At 45.0% G+C, this 5,884-nt stretch overlaps 1 protein-coding gene across 1 annotated transcript in view; it reads left to right on the top strand.

Annotated features, from left to right (window-relative positions):
* oprl1 (opiate receptor-like 1) overlaps positions 1 to 5,884 on the top strand; it is an 88,664-nt gene that overhangs the window by 55,631 nt on the left and 27,149 nt on the right. The gene's annotated exons all lie outside the window — the stretch shown is intronic.

Raw genomic sequence — 5,884 nt, 5'->3', positions numbered from 1 at the left:
CATCGGACAAAGGACTTGTCTCTGTACTTGTCTTGCTAGATCTCAGTGCTGCTTTCGACACCATTGACCATCACATCCTATTACAAAGACTGGAACATTTAATTGGCATTAAAGGAACTGCACTAAGTTGGTTTAAGTCCTATTTATCAGATCGATCTCAGTTTGTACATGTCAACGATGAGTCCTCCATGTACGCCAAAGTTAGTCACGGAGTTCCACAGGGTTCTGTACTTGGACCAATTCTATTTACCTTATATATGCTTCCCTTAGGCAATGTTATTAGAAAACACTCCATAAACTTTCATTGTTATGCAGATGATACCCAATTATATCTATCAATCAAGCCAGACGAAACAAACCAGTTAACTAAACTTCAAGCATGCCTTAAGGACATAAAAACCTGGATGACCTGCAATTTCCTGATGTTAAACTCAGACAAAACTGAAGTTATTGTACTAGGCCCTGAGCACCTCCGAAACAAATGATCTAATGATATAGTTACTCTAGATGGCATTGCCCTGGCCTCCAGCACCACCGTAAGGAATCTGGGAGTTGTCTTCGACCAGGATATGTCCTTTAACTCTCACATAAAACAAACCTCACGGACTGCCTTCTTTCATCTACGTAACATTGCGAAGATCAGACACATCCTGTGTCAAAATGATGCAGAAAAATTAGTCCATGCATTTGTTACCTCTAGACTAGATTACTGCAACTCCTTATTATCAGGCTGCTCCAATAAGTCTCTTAAGACTCTCCAGTTGATCCAGAATGCTGCAGCACGTGTACTGACTAGAACTAGAAAAAGAGATCATGTTACTCCTGTATTAGCTTCTCTGCACTGGCTCCCTGTGAAATCCAGAATAGATTTTAAAATCGTCCTCCTCACCTATAAAGCGCTAAACGGTCAGGCCCCATCATATCTTAAAGAGCTCATAGTACCCTACTACCCCAATAGAGCACTGCGCTCACAGAATGCAGGGTTACTTGAGGTTCCTAGAGTCTCCAAAAGTAGAATGGGAGCCAGAGCCTTCAGCTATCAAGCTCCTCTTCTCTGGAACCAGCTCCCAGTTTCAGTCCAGGAGGCAGACACCGTCTCTACATTTAAGAGTAGGCTAAAGACTTTCCTCTTTGATAACGCTTATACTTAAGCTGCTATAGGCCTAGACTGCCGGGGGACTTCCTATGACACACTGAGCTCCCCTCTCCTTCTGTATATACTCATGTCCCATGTCCATGTTGTTACTAACTTCATTCCTTCCCGGTAGTCCTTGTGCCTCCTTGTCTCGCAGCTAACCGTGGAGCGGGGTCACACCTGGAGTGAGGTCATACCTGGAGCGGGATCACACCGGGAGCGAGGTTACACCTGGAGCATGGGCACACTTGGAGCAGGGTTTCACCTGGATCTTGGTGGTCTCCGGTATTGTGGCTGCATCTGCTGCCGCGTCGGTGCCTGCTTGACACCAACTGCTACCATCCCTAATTAACTACGTCTGTACGAGGGACTACCAATGCTAACGAGGGATTTCCAACACCTAGTGACAATGTGGCAGCCTGAAGAATAACACTTCTCAATCACTGCCAAAGACATCAAGAGCTCCCAGCAAGCATGCTGATGCTGCAGGAACCAACGCACGGGCATCGATCGCAGGGACGTCCCACACCAATACACATGGACGTACTGAGGAGAGATGCTGGACAGTGCTGGCTTTCCGATAGTTGTATTATCACTCTTTCCATCCACCACTATTGGTTTTGTGTTATCAGCCCTACTTGTATTAGCTATTACAGCTGCTAGACTGCTATTGTGGCTGCTTCTATATCTCTCTCTCTCTATCTCTCTCTCTCTCTCTCTCTCTCTCACTCTATCTATCTATCCCCCCAGCCGGTGTCGGCAGATGGCCGCCCGCCCTGCGCCCGGTTCTGCTCCAGGTTTCTTCCCAGTAATCGGGGAGTTGTTCCTGGCCACAGTGCGCTTGGTGGATCTTGTTGGGTCTCTAAACTATGGTGTACGGTCATAGACCTGCTCTATATATAAAGCGTCTTGAGATAACTTCTGTTGTGATTTGACGCTATACAAAAATAAATTGATTTGATTTGATTTGACTTGACGAGGGCGGCTTCAACCACTGGAGCTTTCCCCGTGCGCTGTCGTTGTTTCATTCAGAGAAAAAGACTTTCCTTTCCCCGTCATGATATCGACGTGCACGCAGCATCAGCCTCCTGTATCCAGCCGGAGAGCAGACGGTCACGGGAGTAAAGTAGAAAACAAAACAGAAACTCAACTAACGTTAGTCTAACAGAGTTTTAAAATGTTTTTACAGATGTTTTCATGTATGAATATTTTTTGGCAAAGAAAGTTCGTGTATTTATTTCAAATCATTGAGTCGTACCGTACCGTACCGTACCGTATCGTAACGTAACGTATCGTACCGTACCGTACCGTACCGTACCGTAACGTAACGTATCGTACCGTACCGTACCGTACCGTACCGTATCGTACCGTACCGTACCGTAACGTACCGTACCGTACCGTACCGTAACGTAACGTAACGTATCGTGCCGTACCGTACCGTATCGTATCGTAACGTATCGTACCGTACCGTACCGTAACGTATCGTAGCGTAGTGTATCGTACCATATCGTATCGTATGGTATGGTATCGTACCGTATGGTATGGTATGGTATGGTATGGTATGGTATGGTATCGTAGCGTACCATACCGTACCGTACCGTATCGTAACGTAACGTATCGTACCGTACCGTAACGTATCGTAGCGTAGTGTATCGTACCATATCGTATCGTATGGTATGGTATGGTATCGTACCGTATGGTATGGTATGGTATGGTATGGTATGGTATGGTATGGTAGCGTACCGTACCGTACCGTACCGTACCGTATCGTAACGCATCGTACCGTACCGTATCATATCGTAGCGTATCGTAGCGTATCGTATCGTATCGCTCTAGATGAGCCAAATACCCTCCTTGAATGGTATCAGAACAATGGAAATGGTGTGGTATCGTTGTAAAGACGTATGGTTACACCCCGACAGTCGAGGGGATTTGTCTGGTTTATCTCTCTTCATATCTTTGTTGGTGTGTATAAGAGAGACAGAAGTGTGTTTTTTTTTTCCTGTACATGAGAGCTGCAGAATAATCCCATTCACATCAGTCATTTTGGAAACAGAACTAGTGAACCGAGTGTTTCCCTCTTTGGTTCGTGATGTTATCTGTCTCAGGTGAAAACCAGATGATTCCTGGTCTGCTTTGTTAAAGGTGAAAACCAGATGATTCCTGGTCTGCTTAGTTAAAGGTGAAAACCAGATGATTCCTGGTCTGCTTAGTTAAAGGTGAAAACCAGATGATTCCTGGTCTGCTTAGTTAAAGGTGAAAACCAGATGATTCCTGGTCTGCTTTGTTAAAGGTGAAAACCAGATGATTCCTGGTCTGCTTAGTTAAAGGTGAAAACCAGATGATTCCTGGTCTGCTTTGTTAAAGGTGAAAACCAGATGATTCCTGGTCTGCTTTGTTAAAGGTGAAAACCAGATGATTCCTGGTCTGCTTTGTTAAAGGTGAAACAATGAAATGTCAATAAAATGCAGGAAAGAGTCACCAGAGTGTGAAGAGTCCCATGCAGCAGAGTCTGGTGCTCTTATGGAGCTTTTCCTTTGTGTTCCTGACAGGAAGAAACACCTGAGAAGGGAAATGATGGCAAATAGAGAAGTAGAATGAAAGTGTCCCATCACAAGTTGGCTTGGTTAAATGTGCTAGCTCTAGATGTTGAGGATGGTTTGGTGTCTGGCGTTAGGGGAGCTGCAGGCAGTGTGCTGGTATTAGATGAGATGTCTCAGTGTTTATATGAGGACAAGTAGTCAGAAGAGAATTAGAGAGAGAGAGCTGAGGAATGATCTGGCAGGAGGGAGGAAACAAAGTGAGAGAGGCATCATAAACACTGTAAAGCCTCTTTAATGGACGGATGAATATGTCATGCTTCTTTTGGAGACTGTGGGATTGTTTAAATGCAGACAGACAGTGAACGCTGACAGGACCGGGTCAGACAGATCAGGGTGTTTCAGCTGCACTTCAGGAATGTTAGTAATATGCCCTGAGGGGGAGACATACGGCAAAACTGTAACTACGTTACTAACTGAGCTGCAGCATCAGAGACGTCCTCTTCTGTTTCAAACTCATCCTGTAACTACAGAACTAACTGAGCCACAGCATCAGAGACGTCCTCTTCTGTTTCAAACTCATCCTGTAACTACGTTACTAACTGAGCCGCAGCATCAGAGACGTCCTCTTCTGTTTCAAACTCATCCTGTAACTACGTTACTAACTGAGCCACAGCATCAGAGACGTCCTCTTCTGTTTCAAACTCATCCTGTAACTACAGAACTAACTGAGCCGCAGCATCAGAGACGTCCTCTTCTGTTTCAAACTCATCCTGTAACTACAGAACTAACTGAGCCACAGCATCAGAGACGTCCTCTTCTGTTTCAAACTCATCCTGTAACTACAGAACTAACTGAGCCGCAGCATCAGAGACGTCCTCTTCTGTTTCAAACTCATCCTGTAACTACGTTACTAACTGAGCCACAGCATCAGAGACGTCCTCTTCTGTTTCAAACTCATCCTGTAACTACGTTACTAACTGAGCCACAGCATCAGAGACGTCCTCTTCTGTTTCAAACTCATCCTGTAACTACAGAACTAACTGAGCCGCAGCATCAGAGACGTCCTCTTCTGTTTCAAACTCATCCTGTAACTACAGAACTAACTGAGCCACAGCATCAGAGACGTCCTCTTCTGTTTCAAACTCATCCTGTAACTACGTTACTAACTGAGCCACAGCATCAGAGACGTCCTCTTCTGTTTCAAACTCATCCTGTAACTACAGAACTAACTGAGCCGCAGCATCAGAGACGTCCTCTTCTGTTTCAAACTCATCCTGTAACTACAGAACTAACTGAGCCGCAGCATCAGAGACGTCCTCTTCTGTTTCAAACTCATCCTGTAACTACAGAACTAACTGAGCCACAGCATCAGAGACGTCCTCTTCTGTTTCAAACTCATCCTGTAACTACAGAACTAACTGAGCCGCAGCATCAGAGACGTCCTCTTCTGTTTCAAACTCATCCTGTAACTACAGAACTAACTGAGCCACAGCATCAGAGACGTCCTCTTCTGTTTCAAACTCATCCTGTAACTACAGAACTAACTGAGCCACAGCATCAGAGACGTCCTCTTCTGTTTCAAACTCATCCTGTAACTACGTTACTAACTGAGCCGCAGCATCAGAGACGTCCTCTTCTGTTTCAAACTCATCCTGTAACTACAGAACTAACTGAGCCGCAGCATCAGAGACGTCCTCTTCTGTTTCAAACTCATCCTGTAACTACAGAACTAACTGAGCCACAGCATCAGAGACGTCCTCTTCTGTTTCAAACTCATCCTGTAACTACAGAACTAACTGAGCCACAGCATCAGAGACGTCCTCTTCTGTTTCAAACTCATCCTGTAACTACGTTACTAACTGAGCCGCAGCATCAGAGACGTCCTCTTCTGTTTCAAACTCATCCTGTAACTACAGAACTAACTGAGCCGCAGCATCAGAGACGTCCTTCTTCTGTTTCCTGGCTCAAAGAGACATTGATGCTGGATATTGATTTGTTTCTGTCCTCTTTGCTTCTGTATTTCTCTTCTTTGTGAGGCGACTGTCTTCAGAAACACCTTCATTATCTTCTGCATGAATACTTTAACATTATTATTTTCCTTTAACCCTTCCAGAGTTGTTTCAGGAGACGTGTGAAGTAAACAGGTCATTCCTACAGTATCTCATCTTTAGAACATCCAGCGAGGAGCTGCCCGGAGGTTGCCCTC

This window comes from Sebastes umbrosus, chromosome 6 (assembly GCF_015220745.1).
Source record: "Sebastes umbrosus isolate fSebUmb1 chromosome 6, fSebUmb1.pri, whole genome shotgun sequence".
NCBI lineage: Eukaryota > Metazoa > Chordata > Actinopteri > Perciformes > Sebastidae > Sebastes > Sebastes umbrosus.
The sequence above is the reverse complement of the archived record's forward strand: the minus strand, read 5'-3'. Positions and strand labels throughout refer to the sequence as shown.